Here is a 20,994-nt window from a genome sequence, read left to right as displayed (position 1 = left end):
TCAAAAAGAAGAACATTAACAACAGAGAACAGCTCTGTGGTAGTTTTCAACACTTGGCAACTAAACAAGAGGCAGAATCGTCTTAAAATACATAAGAAGGTCCTCAGTAGAGCCAGAGCCTCAGTAAACACAGAAACTGCTGTTAAACCAGATATTTATTTAGACCAGTTTTATCAAATTAACAGTCCAGAACTTCATTCAATGATGACCTCATCAAAACCTTCATCCTGTCTCTTAGATTATTTCCTACTAGGCTGCCTAAGGAAGTCTTCCCTCAGTGAGCACCTCTTTATTCAATCTGATTCCTCTGTCTGTAGTAACAGGATATGAACCACAGTCCTTGAAGGGAGCTGTCATTAAACCACTGCTTCAGAGGCCTCCTCTAGACCCTGAGGTTCTAGCCAACTATGGACTGATAGCTAACCTCCCCTCCTCTCTAAAATCCTGGAGAAAGCAGCTGTGTTGCAGCAGGTATCTGGAGGGTGGGGGGCTGTTCGTTCCTCCTAGTTGAAGCTCCTGGGCCCGGTGCTCTCTACATACAGAACCTGCCTTGCTGGCCAGGAGCCTCTCTTCCTCCTCATCCATTGTCTCTTTGAAGTTCAGCAGCCAACATCTCTTCCTCCCACCTCCCTTACACACATGCACACACGAACCCACACCACCAACTGTACTGATGATCACATCACATTGTTCTGAGTTCAATTTTGGTTTATTGTTGCATTTTTTTCTTCATGAAATAATTTCATTATTTGGCCTGCAACCTGAGCTGCCCAGTGGTGCAGTGGTCAGCACTGTTGCCTCACAGAAAGAAGGTTCCGGATTCGAGTCCCAGCTCAAGTGCCGGATCTTTCTGTGTGAGTCTGCATGTTCTCTCTGTTCCTGTGTGGGTTCTCTCTGGTACTCCAGCTTCCTCCCACAGTCCAAAGACATCAAGAGGGGACGAGGCTGATTGATACTCTAAATTGACTGTAGGTGTGACTGTGAGAGTGAATGGTTGTCTGTCTCTATGTGTTGGCCCTGTGACGAACTGGCGACCTGTCCAGGGTGAACCCACCTCTTGCCCATAGACGCTGGGATAAGCTCCACCCCCCCCTTCCCTTAACAGGAAGCAGAAGACAATGGCTGGATGGCTGGATGGGCCTTCAACCTGCGTCTCGCTCTCTTGTCACGCTTCAAAGCCACAGCATGGCAAGGTGGTTTCTCCCCAGTATGGGTTCTCATGTGTGTTTTAAGATGTCCCTTCAATGAGAATCTTTTTCCACACACTGAGCAGGGAAATGGTTTCTCCCCAGTGTGTCTTCTCATGTGTGATTCTAAATTTGCCTTCACTGGGAATCTTCTGCCACAAACTGAGCAAAGGAATGGTTTCTCCCCAGTGTGTGTTCTCATGTGTATTTTCAGATATCCCTTTTCTGCAAATCTTCCGCCACAAACTGAGCAGGGAAACAGTTTCTCTCCAGTGTGCGTTCTCATGTGCTTTTTCAGACATCCCTTTTCTGAAAACCTTCTGCCACAAGCTGAGCAGAGAAACAGTTTGTCCCCAGTGTGTGTTCTCATGTGTCTTTTTAGATGTCCCTTCAATGAGAATCTTTTTCCACACTCTGAGCAGGGAAATGGTTTCTCCCCAGTGTGTGTTCTCATGTGTCTTTTCAGATCTCCCTTAACTGAGAATCTTTTGCCACAAACTGAGCAGGGGAACGGTTTCTCCCCAGTGTGAGTTCTCATGTGTGTATCTAAACCACCTCTGTAATCAAAACCTTTACTGCATGTTGAGCACCTAAATGGACGCTTATCCTTCCTGACTTCTTTCTGAGGTTCAGAAGGACCAAAGGTCACGTTCCTGATGATCTCTGATTCTCTTTCAGTCTTTACTTTTTGCTCTTTTGAGCTGCAGTGAGTCACTTCCTGTCCTGGGCTCAGTTTCTGAGGCAAATTCCTCCTTGAGCCAAAGGGTTCCTTGTGCTCAGAGGTGGCCGTGTTATCAGGTCTGACCCAATCATTCTCACTGACTTCAGTCTCAGCTTCAGAAGACGCTGACATCTGGTCTTCAGTCTGGGGTTGTACAAGTGGATCTGGATCTACCTTGCTGGCTGGTTCTGGTCCTCCACTCTCTTCTCCATCAACTTCTGTTTTCAGTTGATGAACTGGGCTGCTGCTCAGAGACTCTTCTTTCAAGTTCTCCTCAGTTAGACTCTGGTGAAGCTGTGGGAACTGAGGTTTCTCTTCGTCCCCTTCACTCTTCACAGGGACCAGAGTGAAGGGGAACGTGGTGATATCAGCCTCCTCCTGCCCTTGAAGCTGCCCTCCCTCCTCACTGGTCCAGAGCTCCTCCCACTCCTCTTTAATGTGGGGGGGCTCTGGATCCTGCAGCTCAGGGGGAACCTCTTCTTTAATCACCAGCAGCTGCTCCACATCTGCAGGACACAAACAGCAACATCAGAAATCTCTTCATTTGACTCTGAAACAGCGGAGCAACAGACAGAAACAGAAATCAACACAATGAACAGAGACGTCCTGCTACTGAGGACCAGTCAGCAAACTGGGAACAGAAACGCTGGCTTCAGATGCTTGGATCAACGTTGTGTCACCCAGGTCAAAGGTCATAGGTCCCCTCTGCTGAATGGTTTTGTCCATTCATGATCACATCTGCTAGTTGATTCATCAGTTAATTTCTATCATGTGATCCTGCAGGAGAATGAGAGTTACAGTGCTGTACAAAAGTATTTGCCCAGTATCTGACCCTAACAGCTGGTTGAACCACCTTTTGCAGCAATAACTGCAGTCAAGCATGAGCGATAAGAGGCGATGAGTCTTTCACATCGCTGTGATGGGATTTTGGCCCACTGGGTTGCACTCAGAATGACATTTCTCTTTCTCTCTCTCTCCCTTCAGAAAGTAACAGATGAGCCACAAACTGAATGTGGACCAGATTTACTGAAGAAGCTGAAGAATCCACTGGAAAAGGCAGCACTGAGAGGACAGGTTCACCTCCTCTCTTTCCCTCCGTGCCCTGTCTTTGATGCGTCTCAGCATCTTGGGAGAGTTCCTTCTCTGCTTTGTCACAGATCTGAACCCCCTACCATCAAACCACGATCCATCAAAGAAAGAGGACTTTGGTCAACTTGGGCCATGAGAAGTCCAGAACAAATGACTTGGATGTGGAGGTTTGTTAGAGTTTGCAAAGGGAAACAGGAGGCTGTTGTTGAGGAGTGGATTGGTGAGAAAGGAGAGTGGAGCTGTTCAGGTGCAGAGTTCAGGTGCTCCAAACAAGAAGCTGAGAACAGGACAAGAAGACAAACAAGTGGTTTAACACAACGCCAACCCTTCAGTTTGGTAAATATCGGCTACATTGAGAGCTCTTATTGAGTCTGACTTTATTTTGTAAGTTGATCTCAGAATTGGAACCAGAAATGTTTTTTTAGTTTTCTTTTTTAATTTGGCCCCGAGGGACTGCCACCTCCTCCTGGTCAGGGGTTTGGGGCCTCAGGGACCCTCAGAGTTCCACCAGCAGAAGCTCAAGCCCTGTTCAAACTACGCTACTTTTGTTAGCGACAGGCCCTGCTGTTCACACCATCGACGCTCAATCAGGCTGCTGTTCACACGACAAGATTTGTCGGCGCACAGGAGCGTTCATTAATGCCTCAGCCTGATTGGGGGAGGGAAGTCACTGACGCCTAAAATCTTGCAGTGTGAACTGGGCTTTAGCCTTCATGTGGGACCAGGTTGGACCGGTCTGAGGGTGAAGGTCTGACAAAGTGCAATCCAATTACATGACAAAAACAGTGATCCAGAGAACCACCTTACCCCCCCCCCCCCAAAACCACCACACCCTTTCCGGCCTCAAGCCTGATTTATGCTTCTGCGTCGTGGCGACGCCATACCTACGCCGTCAACGCAGACCCCTACGCCGTAGCCCGACGTGCACCTCCAAAAAATCCTGACGTGACGTGAACGTCAACAAACTGTGATTGGTCCACTGACACGAGGTTTCCGGTTCAGCACAACAACACCGCTATTTTTTAAGTTTCTGTGGTGAGAGCAACACGCAAAAATAAAAATGGACCAAGCCGAAGAAAGAGTTATCGAGGAGGTTCGCAGGTATGACCACCTTTACAACTTCCATTGTTGTCTCTGTCTCTGACCCATGTGCTTTGACCGGAAGAAAACTAAGGAATTCGACAAGAGTCCCCCAAAACCATACGAAGATAAAGCCACACCCCTCTAGTGGCTTGGCAGTGAATTACAGAGCAACGCGTTCCCTCGACGCAGAACTATAAATGCACAATGACGACGTAGGGGCGACGGCGTCGCCACGACGCAGAAGCATAAATCAGGCTTCAGTCGCCACCATGTGCCCCCTTCACATTCCTGTCTGCCCCCTTACAAATGCCTGTCTAGAACCGGCCCTGCTGCAGCTCCACTTCCTGGACTGAATTCGGGGCCCAGCAGGTCCCTGCGGGGACTCACCTGCTCTGTCCAGCCTGACTCGGGGCTTCAGCACGGCATCGAGCAGCAACCTCTGCCGGCGGTTCTCCCGCTCGTACTCCGCCACGGTTTCCTCCAGCAGAGCCACGATCTGCTCCGCGGCCGCCGCCAGCCGCTCGGTGAGCAGCGCTCTCAGCACCGGTACTCCAGCCACTGAGTCTCCTTCTCCCAGCTGCAGCAGGAAGTCTTCAGCGGCGGCGAGGATCCGCTCCTGGACCGACACCCGCAGCAGCTGCGCGGCGCACATGTTGAGGTTCTACCGGCGCCACTCAGCCTTCAGGAGACAAAGACCGAGGCCGGGGCTTCACGGACTTCTCCTTCTTTCCTTGTTGTGTTCAAAGCTTCCCGCGTCTTCTTCTCGTTTTGTGAAGCGCGTATTGATGACGTATGTGGTGACGTCCGAAGCCTCGCCAGCTGGCAGTGACCACGTGACTGATTCAGGACCTGCTTCTCCGGCTTGGCGTGAGATTCTAAATGTAAAGCAGTGAAACGCCGTGGTTTCCTCCCTCTGGTTCGCGCGTCTGTTGGAGCTTCGTTTCCATCACAGCTCTCTCAGCCCCATCAGCCATGTTGTTCATCATCGTGTTCGTTTTTGGAAATTGTACTAAAAGGACGGTTTGTTTGTTTGTTTGTTTTTTCTTTAAATGACCTGTGGCAGCACTTGGATGATGAAGTGGGGAGACTTGGAAGAAGTGCAACTCCAGCGAGTACATCAAGTACAGCGAGTACAGCGATACTAGCAGATACTGGACGGACTCAAGATCCTCTGGTGCACTGAAGAGCCAGCAGACTGCCTGTCCCAGCCTCTTCCTGCTGGCCACAGACTTCCTGTGCAGGCCGTCATCATCAGGGCCATGTGAGCGTGTGTTCTCCACGGCAGGAGAAATCGCTTCAAGAAACCCAACAGACTTGATTTGAAAACGTTGGAAAAACTTCTTTTTTTAATAAAAATTGTAAAATCAAAGCGTCCTCATTCCCATCACTTTCACTGAGACTTTAACATCATGGTCCCATTGTTCAAAGACATGGAACGATCCAGTATGAACGCAAAGACTTCAATGATCTTATTGTGTTCACGGGTCATCAAATCAGTGTCAGTTCAGTCGGTCAAGCCTGCAGGGAAGTTTACAGTCCAGCAGGTGTCAGTATTCAGTGACAGTAACACAGTGTCATGGCGTCCACAGGCTTCATGACGCCTCATCCACCCTTCACTCCTGTCTCGTCCTTGTGTGCTCACTCCAGCCCGTTGATGCACAGTTCCTGCCACAGCCTCTACCTTGTTAATGCAGCCGTGCCTGTCTTGTGTTCTTCGGCCCCTGAGAGTTTTTGAAAGTTTTATCCGATAGTCTAGATTTAGTGGATACGTTTGCAGCCGTTTGGTTTCTCTGCTCGGAGTACAAGAACATCAACGTCCCTTGCCGTGAACCCTGCTTCTGTCCTGTGTCTGAGCCTGGTCCTGTCAATCACAATGATCCAATTTTTGGAACTGACCATATCTTTCTTTCAAAAACAAAAGAAATCAAGAGAGCGATTCCTCAGTGATGGCACGAAAAGATCTTCCTCACAAACGTGGACGATACAACGCTCTCTTCCTCTTCATCTCCAATTATTTGACCAAATTTGGCCGTCAAACTGGAGAGAAAACTCAGCCCTGTTGAACTCTGGCACCTTTCCATTTACAAATAACACGTGTCCACGTGACAAAGTGTGTGAGCAGGAAGGAAGGGAGAAGGGGGGCTGAGAAAATAACAGCAGATCCCTGGATGGAGACCCCGTGCTCTTCTCTCCACCTCTCTTCCTCCCTGCTCTCTCCACCCCTCTTGAACAACACTGCAGGTGAACAGTTAGCATTGCTCTGTTTGATGAAGCTGCGTTCAGGGAATGAGGAAGTTTCCCTTTGTGTCACTGCTTCTCTACTAATCTGATCTCTGATCAGTTCACCAAGAAGAGTCTGGGGTCAGGGGCTTGATGAGTAGAGCTGTTTAGTCAGGAGGAGGCTGCTCTGATTGGTTCCTGACACTGAAACAAGGCCAAAGCTCAAGTACACAGGCTCACATATTGAAGTATTCTCAGTCACCTTCTGATCTGATGACATCAGAGTTGAATGTGTGGACTGATTTGGAGGCCAAGCCTCACAATAAAAGCAGCATTTTCATGGGAATGTGTTCCATCCAGGGCTTCACAATAAAAGCATTTGAAATGTTTAGTCATTTTAACAAATGTTTGTGTGTCGGCTGTCGTATGAGTCACAGCAGGTTGACAGTTTGGGGAGAAACTCTTGAAGACTGGGACTTCAGGTCAAGCAGTGACATCACGGTGTGACGGTGAGTGTTGATGACAACCTGACTCTCAAACAGAAAACAGAACAGGAGACTGAAGAGTGATCACTCAAACCCACAGGCTGAATGAGACATCTTTTAAAAACATTGAAACTCTGAGTAAAACCATAGAAGCACTCCTGTCTAGTCGGTGCTAACAAGTTAGCTGTTGAGTGAGTCCAGCTGTGCTGTCTAGGAATCCTGGTCAAAAGCCTCCACACATTAGACAGCGACTGCACGGTGGTGCAGTGGTCAGCACTGTCTCCTCACAGCAAGAAGGTCCCGGCTCCAGCACAGGATCTTTCTGTGTGAGTCTCCATGTTCTCCCTGTTCCTGTGTGGGTTCTCTCTGGTACTCCAGCTTCCTCGCACAGTCCAAAGACATCAAGAGGGGACGAGGCTGATTGATACTCTAAATTGACTGTAGGTGTGACTGTGAGAGCGAATGGTTGTCTGTCTCTATGTGTTGGACCTGTGATGGACTGGTGACCTGTCCAGGGTGAACCCTGCCTCTCGCCTGAAGATACTGGCATAGGCTATGGACATCAGGCAGCTGGTGTGTTGGTGGATCTGTGGATCCTGCTGGAAGAAGCAGGGTGGAGCTCTGAATGGTTCCTGTCTCAAAGAGCTTCTCTGTGCAGCTCCCATCAGCTCCTAAAAACAGGAAACCAGCAGATTCACTGTTGAACGGTGGCATTAAAATGATGCCAGTGCTGGTTGTCTCTGTCTAAGGGTTGTGAGGGCATCCAGCTGCAGCCAGGAGACAAACAGGGATGCTGCTTGAGGACATCATCCAGGAGGCTGTCCATGGGGTGGAGCTGGGGTCTCAGACTGGGGACATTGGACAAGAACTTCTCAGAGGAAACTCATCATGGTGGCTCAGTGAAGAAAACTAGACCTGAGCTGCCTGCTGGAATCTAGCAGGTGAAGGACAGAGCTCCACCTCTTTGGAGACACCACCACTGTGGGCTCATGTTGGCAAAAGAAGTGGGTCAGTATATGACACACACACACACACACACACACACACACACACACACACACACACACACACACACACACACACACATACATGCATGTTCTTACACACAGAGACTTTTCCTCTGTTTTTGTTTTTTACTGGTTTTGAACCAGTAAGTGGTTTCTGTTGGTTTGGTTTGCTTGACTGGTTGTTGTTTGTTGACCTTCCAAATCCACATTTTGGGTTCTGGCTTGTTCTGCTTTTCATTTTGTGTTTGTATTAAAGTTCTGTTGATGAAAAAGAGACTTTTTTACCTTTTATTGAAGTAAATATATGAGGGTCTAAACTGACCCATAACACCATGGATGTTCCAATAGTTAATGATATTAAAATGAATACTAAATCAAACCAGTCCATGTCAGAGATGTGTTCTAACACCCTCAGTAACGGTCAGGAAACACAACAACCTTTGGTTCATTTCTAGGATTTTCTTGAGGTTCATTTTACCATTTTTTAAACTGAAATCGAGGGTTTAGTGACTAAAAAAATGTCCAGAGGCCCACAACTAAATTTTCAAACCAATATTTCCATGGATAAGGAAGCCTAACAAGGTCACCAAGAGATGGAAACAACTTGGAGGATAGAAAATTGTTTTAGTTTATTTGACAGCTGATTGAAGACGTGGGTCAAAACTGACCGTTACCATAGAGATGGGAACAGAAAGCTGACACAAGAGGAAGGTTCCAGCTCTGAAAAAGGAGTTTGATCAAAATCTTGAACTGCCAGTAGAAATATCCTTTTGTATGTTGACCTTTGTTGACAGAAGTCACTTTAGCTTGGCAGTGAAAAGAATGGCTGCTAGCTTGACAAAGAACTACACAAACCAGGTTCAAGCTGGACTTTGGACCCTGGTATCTGCAACGACTCCATCAGCTCCTAATCTAGCAGCTCTGCTGGGTCCAACTATTTTACAGAACATTTGACAGACCTGTGGAGCAGTGAGGACACACATGAGTTGATCACATGATCCACTGAAGCGCCATTTTACCCTGGTACTGAGGTCACCAACATGAGCTGGAGTTGGGAATCTTGATCTGAACCTGGTATCACAGCGACACCTACTGCTGCAAAATGGAACAGCAACACTGAACCCAAGTACAGGATTGGAGGGAGACTGATGGTCGCTGTTTGGGTTTTTGAAGAACAAGGAGGGCGTGGCTTCAAGCTGGATTCTCAGAGACTATTTCCCCAACCTCTACATTGGTATCTACACTGTCCTCCAGTCATGTGACTGAAGTCATCCAGTCACGTGACTGAAGTCATCCAGTCATATCAGTGATGTCACTCTGCAGGACTGTCATTGCCGTCTCATTCTAGAAAAGAATCCAGACTCCACTTTTATGGGGCAGTTTTGGTCTTTAAAGACTTGACAATTCCAGGAGATTTAGTCTGGCTCAAGATCTTCAGATCAACCCAGGACAGAAGGCTATGACTCCATTGGATTGTGTAGTTGGAGCATTCAGAGATCTGGTGGGTCTCAGTAGGAGCTGGATTTATCCACTGAATGATCCTGGTCAATGTGATCCTGCTCCTCCATCTCTCAGGCTGACAGAGCAGGAGGACCTGACTGAGAAGAAAGCTGCCCTTGAGCAGCTTCAGTCTCTGTGTGACAACACACAGGCAGAAAACCAGAATTTGAGGGAACAAGTTTCTACTCTTGAACGTGAGAATAAAAGAGCAATCCAGGAGCTCCAGAACCTCACTGCTGTGGTGGCCAACCTCCAAACGGTCCAGGACAAGAACCAGACTCAGATAGAAGATCTGAACGCAACAGTCCACAGTCTTCAGTGTGAGGGGAGGAAGGTTGATGGAGAGAACAATGAGCTCAGAAAAGAGCTGACCCAGGTTCAGTCTCTGAGGGAGAGTGAACAGGTGGAGATGAAATGTCTTGAGGAAGACCTGACAGAGAAGAAAAGTGCACTTGATCAGCTTCAGTCTCTGTGTGACAAGAGATGGACAGAAAACCAGAATTTGTGGGGACAGGTTTCTAGTCTTGGACAAGAGAAGATTATTGCATATCAGCTGGTAGAGAACATGTCTGCCATGGTGGGCAACCTTGAATCTGTGAGGGAGGAGAACCAGACACAGATCAGAGACCTGAACACACAACTCCACAATCTTCAGCTTCAGGTGAAGATGGTTTACAAGGAGAAGTGTGACCTCAAGTGTGAGCTCAACTCCATCCAAGCAGAGAAGAACAAAATGAGACAAGAAGTCACTGAGAAGAAGGCGACTCTTGAACAGCTGAGGTCCCAGAGTGAGGAGAGAGAGGCAGAAAATGGATGTTTGAGGAGACGAGTTTCTACTGCATCTCAGGAGACAGAGACCTTCACTGCAGAGTTGGCCCACCTTGAATCAAGGAAGGACCAGGACCCCACAAAGAGTGACAGTCTGAACGGTGAAGTTCAGAGTCTTCTATGTGCAGTGAGAACACAAAAGAAGAAAAGGAGCAGTGCTCAGAGGGAAATCCTGGGAAATCTTCATGATTTAAAAAGCTGTTTGAAAGAGGAAAATCATAACCTTCAAGTGAAGGTCCAGCAAACTTCTGAAGAGCAAGCAGACTCTCCCCTACGTCCAGCCAGAGAAGAGCAAACAGACTCTCCCCTACGTCCAGCCAGAGAAGAGCAAGCAGACTCTCCCCTACGTCCAGCCAGAGAAGAGCAAACAGACTCTCCCCTACGTCCAGCCAGAGAAGAGCAAGCAGACTCTCCCCTACGTCCAGCCAGAGAAGAGAAAGCAGACTCTCCCCTACGTCCAGCCAGAGAAGAGCAAGCAGACTCTCCCCTACATCCAGCCAGAGAAGAGCAAACAGACTCTCCCCTACGTCCAGCCAGAGAAGAGCAAGCAGACTCTCCCCTTCGTCCAGCCAGAGAAGAGCAAGCAGACGCTCTCACATGTTCTTCTGCAGAGGAGCGACGGGATTCTGCTGCATATCCTGCAACTGAAAAGCAGAATGATGGGGGCACCCTGGAGACTGGACCTGCTAGGGGTCAAACCAGAGGTCTACTGAGCCGTGTGACATCTGGTGTAGAAGATGTTCTGTTTATGTTCATAGTTTTTTCTTTGTGTGCTTTTCCTCAACTTTGTTTTCTTTGTTTGTTCTATATGATGATACCTTGATCACCACAGCAGTTGATCCCAGCTTGATTAGCTGAGTGCTTTGCAGTCTAAAGCACTTTAGTGACACCTGTGGGGTCCTTTATCCTCCCTGACCACAGGGATTCAGCCTCACTGAAGGAGAGTGAACCTTCCAGTTTGCAGCTCCTAGACTCTGGAACGCTCTCCCACTGGACATGAGGACGCTGAGGACGCCTTCAGAAAGAAGCTAAAGACCCATTTGTTTCGTAATATTATTGTTCATGATGGAATCGTCCCTCTGTACCTGCCCACACAGGTCAAGAGGTCAAATGATTCCCTGTATAAAACAGCTCTTCCATCACATGGATGTGCATCCCAACAGTCAGAGCTCACCGATGCTCCTATTCCCTCCGGTGGGAGGCGCTACGAGTGACTGAGGGTCAGGGGGGTCAGGCTAGTCCAGATAGTGGGTCTGTATGAGGTTGTTAGGGAGGGATAAGGTAGTGGCAGAGTTCAGGCTGTAGCTGTGCTCCAACAGTTGAGACAGGGCAGGACAAAAAATGGCATCCTGATGGCGTTAGGAGTGATTCTTACAAGAACCAATCAATAAAAGTGGGTGGTGACCTGCTCATGTGACGCTTGTGTTGATGATTACTGGGTCTCCTCCATGCTCATTTATCATGAATGAATCCCTCGAAGTAAAACACCTAATGTCTCCTGAGTTGTTTCACAAAATGTGTGTGTGTGTGTGTGTGTGTGTGTGTGTGTGTGTGTGTGTGTGTGTGTGTGTGTGTGTGTGTGTGAGTGTGTGGGCAATAACTACAAGTTATCTATGTATAGATCAAACAATGATGAATCAGTTGGATACATTGACAGTGGAAGTTCAGGTTTCCTGTAATTCAGTTTGCAGACAACACAGAAAACTGCCCCTGACCCCTCCCCTCATTCTGGAGGCTTTAACATGAAAATGAAAATGCTGAGAGACACAAATGCAAATCAGAGTATTTGACCAGAGGTGACATTTTTTAATGCTTTTCTTGTTATATTTGTTATATATGTTCTGTATGGTTATATTTGTTATGGTTGTTATGGAGTTTATGGTTATTATCTCTGTTTCTTGTGTCTTTGTCTTTGTTGTCCTCCCCTTCGTCTGTCCTGGATTTTTGACCCTGGTTGCAGGAAGCGTGTGACCTCAACTCCTTTTTCTGTGTTGCTGAACGTAGAGCCTTGCTTCATTGTGTTAGCTAAAGTGTGATCCTCCCTGCTAATTCCTTATTTCGTTGACTAATTACCCACCAAAAATTAATACCTACTTGCTTTATTTGGCTGAAGTTTAAAAGACCATCATTTTTGTAGCAACAGTCTTTCTGCCTTGTAAACACGCTAAGCTAACGATGGCTTCTCCCTCTTGTCCTCCTCTCTCCTGCTCAGAGTGCCACATGTTTTCTTCCTCCTCTGCCTCCTTTAGTGATACTGATAAGTGTGTTAAATATAGTTTTCTTGTTGTGTTGGAGGTGAGGCTTAGCGATGTTGAATTGGACCTGCAGCGGCTCTGCACCAAAAGCTGCAAGAGCTAGCCAACCCTCACTCGCTGGTGCAGACCAACTTAGCTTAGCTACTGGCTTAGGCCCAACTAGCGCTCCCCCAGAAGCTCCCAAGCATCTGGGAGAGCACCAAGAAAAGTTGGGCCTAAGCTAGGATGTGCTTGCTCATGAAGAATTGTTGGGTGTAAATTCATTTAAAGAGTGTGGAACTGGACCTGTTCTACTTGTAAAGTGTAACTTTTGTTATTTGGTGCTTTACAGGGTGATGACTTGACTTCATTGCAGCTTTGACCTGAGCAGGTGTTCATCCTCATCTCAGTAACAGGGGACACTTTATCACAGCAGTGGACAAACATCAGCATTCATCACCCAGCAGCTCTTCTGATCAACAGAACAAGTTAAAGTATACTGGAGAATGAGGGCATCGATCCCTCTACCTCTCACATGCTAAGCGAGCACTCTACCATTTGAGCTAATTCCCCTGTTAAGGAGCACAGCAGATGATGCAGGTTGACCTTCATGCATGGTTGAATGAGCGTCACCAGTTGAAGCTTCTCTGGTTGACCAATGTAATGGAGACCAAGGGTTCCATGACATAAATGATGAATTGAAGGTAGCATTTGTCTTGGTATTAACAGTTTATGTAAATTAGAGGCACACACACATGTTAATGGTCAGGTTTATTGAATCAGCAAATATGTGAAACATTTGCTATGCCATGTGTTCCAGGGATTGACCTGGGAAGCACAGGGGGACCGGCCATCCTGCCTGTGGAAAATTAAGACCCCAGTGTCAGTCAGTGGGAATCACTGTGCAAGGCCTGGTATTTAGTGTTGATCTAGTTTGTCTTATGTAAATGTGGCAGTTTCAGTCGTCACGTCAGTCCTCACCTCTTCCTGGTGGTTTCCTTAAAGGGGTTGAGCCAAAAGGGGAGAGTGGCCCAAGGAAGCTCCTTAAGAGCTGTAGGTGCAAACCTTTGCTCCCAGATGGGAGAGGGGGTACAATCACAGGCGAGGTTCATTGAATGATTATGTGGATGTATGATTGAGTTGGTGTAGTAGTCTGGAATCATGTATATATTTAGTCAGGTTAAGTTGTTGCTGGTTTGATGTAAATATTGATTGTAGAGCATGGTTGTGGTCTCACCTCCACTCTATGGGCCATCCATCGTCATCTTCTGCTTATTCCTTACTAGTAAGGGTCGCGGGGGGGGGGGGGGCTGGAGCCTATCCCAGCATCTACGGGCGAGAGGCGGGGTTCACCCTGGACAGGTCACCAGTCCATCGCAGGTCCAACACACAGACGAACAACCATTCACGCTCACGCCTACGGTCAATTTAGAGTATCAATCAGCCTCGTCCCCTAATGTCCATGTCTTTGGACAGTGGGAGGAAGCCGGAGTACCTGGAGAGAACCCACGCAGGCCCGGGGAGAACATGCAAACTCCACACAGAAAGATCCCACGCCCGAGCCAGGACCCGAACCCGGAACCTTCTTGCTGTGAAGGCACAGTGCTGACCACTGCACCACCGTGCAGCCCCGCTGTGGGCTAGTCTGTCTAATTTCCTGCAGCCAGGAGGGAATTAAAGGCAGTCAGGGGTTTTTAATGTAAGTTGATGGTGTCTCATGCAATCTCTTTCAATACTCCAGTGGTGGTTTAAGTGAAGAAAAACATGGGTTAGTCAGTAGGACTCTGTGTGTGTGTTGGAAACCATCTCATCTAAATCTCCTCTCCAAAAACCCTCTTCTGCAACTTTGTACCCAAGTTGTCTCCTCATCAGGCACCACAGTATCCAGTAGGTTCAGTTAAAACAGTCATCAGTGATTAATGTTCATGTTCAATGATGAGGTTTTGATTTATTCTTCTAGAATCATCTGAACAAACCCTCCTCAACACAGTGAAGCCTTCATCTGACAGGAGGAGTTTCTTTTCCCAGTGATTCCACTGACAGTGAAAAGCTACGTTCATCAGACTGGTCTGATAGGATCAACTACTGGTTGCTCTGGGGTGGAAACAGCAACCTGTCAGGAAACATTAGTCAGATCAAAGCCAAGATTAAAGCAAGAGCCTCCAGATCAAAGACAGAATTGATGATGATGTCATCAGGGGGGCTTTGATAGTGTCTTTATTTGTACCTGGAATTCTGTCTTTGATCTCAGGAGGACATGAAAGAAACACAACTGAGGAAAGTAGAGGAGAACATTCAGCTTCATTAGAAACACTCGAACTGTTGAACAGTAGAATTTGTTTGAAACAGTTTACAACACTGAGTGACAGGATTGAAGAGGGGAGATTTTGGTATTTTCAGTTTAATTCTAACTTAAAACTGGGCATGAACATTTTTAGTTGTTCACATTCTAACATACAGAGGAAGTCATGACATTCCCTTTTTTTTAACCTGTCCTGTTCAGGAAATGGAAATGGAAATTTAGCTGCTATGTTGAATCAGAAAAACCTTTTGAAGTCTACTTTTGCTTCAGTCAGAAAGTGGACTGTTGTTAACTCTCACAATGGTTGGTGATTGTGGAGGAAGACAAAATCCTTATGAACCTCTTTTTAACAGACACACATTTCTAAAGACACTGGTTCATATTATTTTTCTTCTTCTAGCAGAGGATGGTTTCGATCCATCGACCTCTGGGTTATGGGCCCAGCACACTTCCGCTGCGCCACTCTGCTCTACCATTGACGGAACAGTCCTTGTTTTATGAGAGCATTCTCTGTCTTTGTCTCTGCCCTGCTCTCCTGCTCTCTTTCCCCTCATTTAGTCCTTGACATGATCCATGCTCTACAGCTCTGCGGGTGGAATGAAGACCTTCGTCTGCTCTGCCCGTGCCATCCTTCGTCTCAACCTAAATTGTTTGACCCACCTTTATAATGATCGGACTCGCTCCCGCTGAGCGTGCCAGGCGCGCTCTCGCTGCAGACAACACAACCAAACTGGCTGTCAGGATTTGACAGGCCGAACTCGCGCTGAAATCTTTACAAAAAATCCATTTTTGTCACCCACGTGAAGATGGGTGGGAACATGCCCTAAAAACATCAAGAATAATATTCACCACCTTCTGAACGGGTCCTGGCCCGTCTCCTGCATCAGGGGCCGCCGCAGTCGCCCATCAGCTGTTCAACAGCTGTTCGCCGCAACACTCAATGAGACAAAGACATAGAAGCTCAAACTGCTGTTGCGGAAGCCATGATCGTATAGTGGTTAGTACTCTGTGTTGTGGCCGCAGCAACCCTGGTTCGAATCTGCGTCACGGCAGCATGAGATAAATTTCTTTGTGTGTGTTGATGGACACAAGCCAAGCAGAAATTTCCCACGATGCAATAGGGCAGTGTTTGGTCAGTGTTGAGCAGGCGTCAGTCTGACAATGATGTCATATTATTGTGTCATCACTTGACCAGACCCAAAAGTAGACTCAGGTATCAGTTTCTTCTCAATGCTAACGTCTGCTAGCTTAGTCTGCTACTTTGATGGCTCTGCCTGCTCAAAGGTCCAGACCCCTGGATGTGGTGGTTCCTACCTGAACGTAGATTCTGTCAGCTCATGTTGTTAAATCAACTCACCAGGAACACCAGTAGATTTCAATGGACTGACAATGAGTCTCATTGAATGGTAAACATGTCAAATATGAAGTCATCACCTGAGGAGGTCTGCTGCTGGAATGAAGCTCCAGATATTCACAAGATATTCTAGATCTTAAAATATAGCATTTTTATATTTGATTTATTGTTCATTAGCCTGCTTCACATTGTTTGATTTTATGTGTTGGATATAAATAGAACTTTGATCCACAACCTCCACAAACACTCTTGTCCAACTTTTGTGCCCAAATTTTCTCCTCCTGAGGCACCAAATCAAGTCAAATCATTTTTATTTGTTAGAACCAAATCACAACAAAGTTCTCTCATGACTCTTTACTAGTAGAGCAGGTCCAGCACCAAACTGCTTCAATGAATCTACACCCAACTATTCTCCATCAGCAGCACATCCTGCAACAGTGGTGATGAACACCTTCCTTTTAACAGGCAGGAACGTCGAGCAGATCCAGGATCAGTGGGGACGGCCTCCTGCTTTGACCGGTTGTATTTAAAGCTCCATCAGATTGGAACAACCTTTCCTCCTCACTTGGGTCTCTCTCTTCCTTTCTCATCTTCAAATCATCAAGCATTTTCAAACATCTGCTCTTGTTTCTGATGCACCTCCCCTTTTCTCTCCAGGATTCACTCTCTACTTGTTCTTGTTTGTTCTCTGTACTGTAAATATGTGGATATTTGTGTATGAATATGCATTGTGTACTTTAATGGTGCATGGAAGCAGTATTTATTTAGATGGGTGTTTAAATGTATGAGTATGTGAACACAGGCCCACTCTTATTCTGCAGTGGGATCTCTGATCATACTTTGTATAATACTGGATGGTGGTGGTGGTGGGGGGGGGGGGGGGGGGGCTTTGGGGAACATTGTTGGCCTGTACCTGGGTGTATGATGTGTGTGTCCTTGTGTTGAAAATAGAATCTACTTTTATTATTGTTGTATTGTTGGTCATTATTTGTCAGGACCCCCTCCAAAATGAGATGGTGCATCTCAAGGGGCTGCCCTTGAAATCAAGAATCAAGAATGAAGGTGTCTGCTGGTCTTGGTGGACCCTCTGCTTCTCCAGCTGAGTCAACAGATTCCTGTGTATCCTGAGTCATTGTGTATCCTGGCTGCATTCAGTGCTTTCACCGCTGCAGCCTAGCTTGATTGCCAGTCAGGACAGGTGTTATTAAGAATGGAAGAGGGGACAGTTTTGGCAGGACAAGTTGCTCCACATTCAGGAGATGGTGGGAAGTTTCAAAGCTGCCATAAATCTTGATGACAAACTCCTTCACTGTGTGGTTCAGAGTCCCTGGTTTGATTGCAGCTTTGACCTGAGCAGGTGTTCATCCACATCTCAGTAACAGGGGACACTTTATCACAGCAGTGGACAAACATCAGCATTCATCACCCAGCAGCTCCTCTGATCAACAGAACAAGCTGAAGTATTCTCAGAAGGACGGCATGGATCCCTCTACCTCTCACATGCTAAGCTAGCACTCTACCATTGGAGCTAAGTCCCTGCTAATGAGCACAGCAGATAATGCAGGTTGACCTTCATGCAGGGTTTAATGAGCGTCACCACTTGAAGCTTCTCTGGTTCAACAAACCCTTGGGACCAAGACACGAATTGTAACCTGTGCAGGTCCAGACCCATACTGAAGTTGGTGGAGACAATTGTTTCAACCAGGGACTGAATGAAAAGACTTGCCCAGACTCCAGCTCACTCTTCTGAACAGACCCCTCATCTCTGTGTGGAGTAAACATCAGAGGTGGGGGGTGCAGGTTCTGCTTTGACCTCCTGACCTCCTGGGTAAAGCAGTGGAGATGTTGAGCTTGAAGGAGTTGATGGCCTCCTTCATCTTCTCATTGGTTTGCTAAACTCAGCATCATGACGTGTTGCTGAATTTCAACATGTCAGCTGAGGCCAGAGATTCCTGCGTTCCCTGAGTCCTTGAGTGTCGTCTCTGTTGTTTGAAAGCACAAAGCTGTTCCTGATGGTCCAGTGTGTCAGATTCTGGGCTCTCACAGCTGTAACTGGGGTTTGAGCTCCGTTAAGGGACTGGTTTTGTGGAGAGAACCAAGCAGAAGAATTGACAGTTTCAGCAGGAAAGGTGACCATTGCTCCACAACCTCAGTCCCAGGATTCATTCCTGCTTCACCCAGCATGGCCCTATGATCAACAAAAATGAACTGCCAGTGGAGGTCCTCAGTAATCCAGGTCATGGTTTCTCTAGATTGCTGTGTTGTACTCAGGACACTTGCAAATATCAGCCTCTTTCCTCCATGATCTCTCATTCTTTCTGTTCTCTCCATTTCTCCTCTTCGTTTCTACTCCTTGCTGACTGTTGTTCCTCATTTGTGGCAGAGTTCAGTCAGTGGACCGGACATTTTGCCACTGCACTGTCCATCATCAGGGCATTTAACATCCAGGACTGGCTCCCAGATCATGGCCATGACCTCATCCCCTGCACCAGTGGACAGTTCATCAAGGATGGCAAACATGTGGGTCTCAATTCCCCTCCATCTTTGTAGGTTGGTTACATTTCCTCCTGGTCTTTAATCCATCTTTAGTTGACATTCTTCTGTTGAGCCCAGTTTGTTGACTGCCAGGCTGTCTTACTTTTCAATGGTACAACAGCAGACAGCAAGAGGGTTGCTATGGTGCAGTTGGTAAAAATCCCTATCTATGGTCTGCAGAAATATGCTGGGAGTTCTTTTTTATTATGAACCAGAATTCAAAGACTGACCAAGGAAACCAAAGCACAGAATTTAGAGATCAAAGAAAGAAATCAAAGACAGAACCTGAAGATCAGGAAATGGCACAGATCAATGAGATCCATGGACTCATCAGTGAAGGTTTTCTTTTGGTTCATGGTCACTTGTTGTTGTACTGGTATGATGATGTCAGACCCTTCCCATTCAGTTCAAACAGACTCCAAAGTGTAGCTGTGATGCAGAGGGCAGCAGCCTTGTGCTTGGTACCGTCATGGTTCTCTGCATTGTTAGCAAACTCACCAAAGACCTCCCTGAAAGCAGGATCATTTTCCCACAGTGCTTTTTTAACCAAGTACCAATTTGTCCCTCTTTAAAAAAAACAACAAAGATGAGATCAGACTGAGATGGACGAGATGATATGGATGTGATTTATGGCTTTCAAACTCCAAATATTCAATTTTTCTTCAGGGCTTTTGAGAGGTTCTGGGTAATGAATGAAAATTTAAGTTGGGCAAAAACGACATGCGGGGTCACTGTGTGTGTTTACACGTGTGTGTATTTCTTGTTTTATGGTGTTGGAGACCATTTCCATCATCAACACTGATCAGGAGTCCTCGTCCTCATGGGGACCAAAGACCGGCCCTGATGCAGCGCAATGCAGTTTGTGAGTTCTTTCAGAGTGAAGGTCTGGATTGAGTTTAGTTTCAAATAAAGATTAAGATTCAGTTGGTTAAGATTAAGATTAAGATTAAGGTTAGGCTGCACATAGAATGAAGTTGATCGAATGTTCTCATAAGAATAGCTGGGCACACCTGAGTGTGTTTACATGCAGACTTCCTCTTGTGACAACTGATGTCATTGGAAACCATCTTGAGGACATTTGGAGAAAGTTCAATCATTCAGCTGCAGTTACAGTGACTTACAACACTGCAACAACAACAAAAAAACACCCTCCACAAACACTCTTGTCCAACATTTGTGCCCAAATTTTCTCCTCATGAGGCACCAAACCAAGTCAAGTCAGTTTTATTTGTTTAGAACCAAATCACTACAAAAACAGCCATGAAGTTGATCTGGTTGGCACTGGTATTTTTTCTTGCTGCAGCTCATTTCCAGCTCTTAACAAGAACTCAGGAGTGATTCAGGAGAAGAGTTTCAGAACAGCCCAGGTTGGGGACTGGAATTTTGAAGTTTCCCCTAAAACCAAACAACCTTGGGAGGTAAAACCTCCAATCCTAGCCACTCAGATGCAGCAGCAGAAGAAGCTGTCATCTACCCTGACAGTCAGAGCATCAAGTCAAGGAAACATCAACCATCTTGTATGTGGAGTCTGGATTCTTTTCTAGAATGAGACGGCAGTGACAGTCCTGCCAAGTGACAACACTGACATGACTGGATGACTTCAGTCACGTGACTGGATGACTTCAGTCACATGACTGGATGACCTGAATGAATAAGAAATCAAATATAAAAATGCTTTATTTTAAGATCTAGAATATCTTGTGAATATCTGGAGCTTCATTCCAGCAGCAGACCTCCTCAGGTGATGACTTCATATTTGACATGTTGACCATTCAATGAGACTCATTGTCAGTCCATTGAAATCTACTGGTGTTCCTGGTGAGTTGATTTAACAACATGAGCTGACAGAATCTACGTTCAGGTAGGAACCACCACATCCAGGGGTCTGGACCTTTGAGCAGGCAGAGCCATCAAAGTAGCAGACTAAGCTAGCAGACGTTAGCATTGAGAAGAAACTGATACCTGAGCCTACTTTTGGGTCTGGTCAAGTGATGACACAATAATATGACATCAACATGCTCAACACTGACCAAACACTGCCCTATTGCATTGTGGGAAATTTCTGCTTGGCTTGTGTCCATCAATACACACAAAGAAATTTATCTCATGCTGCCGTGACCCGGATTTGAACCGGGGTTGCTGCGGCCACAACGCAGAGTACTAACCACTATACGATCACGGCTTCCTCAACAGCAGTTTGAGCTTCGATGTCTTTGTCTCATTGAGTGTTGCGGCGAACAGCTGTTGAACAGCTGATGGGCGACTGCGGCGGCCCCTGATGCAGGAGACGGGCCAGGCCCCGTTCAGAAGGTGGTGGATATTATTCTTGGTGTTTTTAGGGCATGTTTCGGCCTGTCAAATCCTGATCGGGGCCAGTTTGGTTGTGTTGTCTGCAGCATTATAAAGGTGGGTCAAACAATTTAGGTTGAGACGAAGGACGGCACGGGCA

General features: G+C 46.7%; 1 non-coding gene across 1 annotated transcript; it reads right to left on the bottom strand.

Annotated features, from left to right (window-relative positions):
- Positions 1 to 20,655: 20,655 nt before the first annotated feature.
- Positions 20,656 to 20,727, bottom strand: trnah-gug (transfer RNA histidin (anticodon GUG)). Its single transcript has one exon. It is a non-coding gene; the product is annotated as a tRNA-His (tRNA).
- Positions 20,728 to 20,994: the final 267 nt, after the last annotated feature.

This window comes from Aulostomus chinensis, chromosome 1, assembly GCF_037954235.1.
Source record: "Aulostomus chinensis isolate RoL2024-O1b breed Wild chromosome 1, RoL_Achi_v1.0, whole genome shotgun sequence".
Lineage (NCBI taxonomy): Eukaryota > Metazoa > Chordata > Actinopteri > Syngnathiformes > Aulostomidae > Aulostomus > Aulostomus chinensis.
This window is presented reverse-complemented; position numbering and strand designations above follow the sequence as displayed.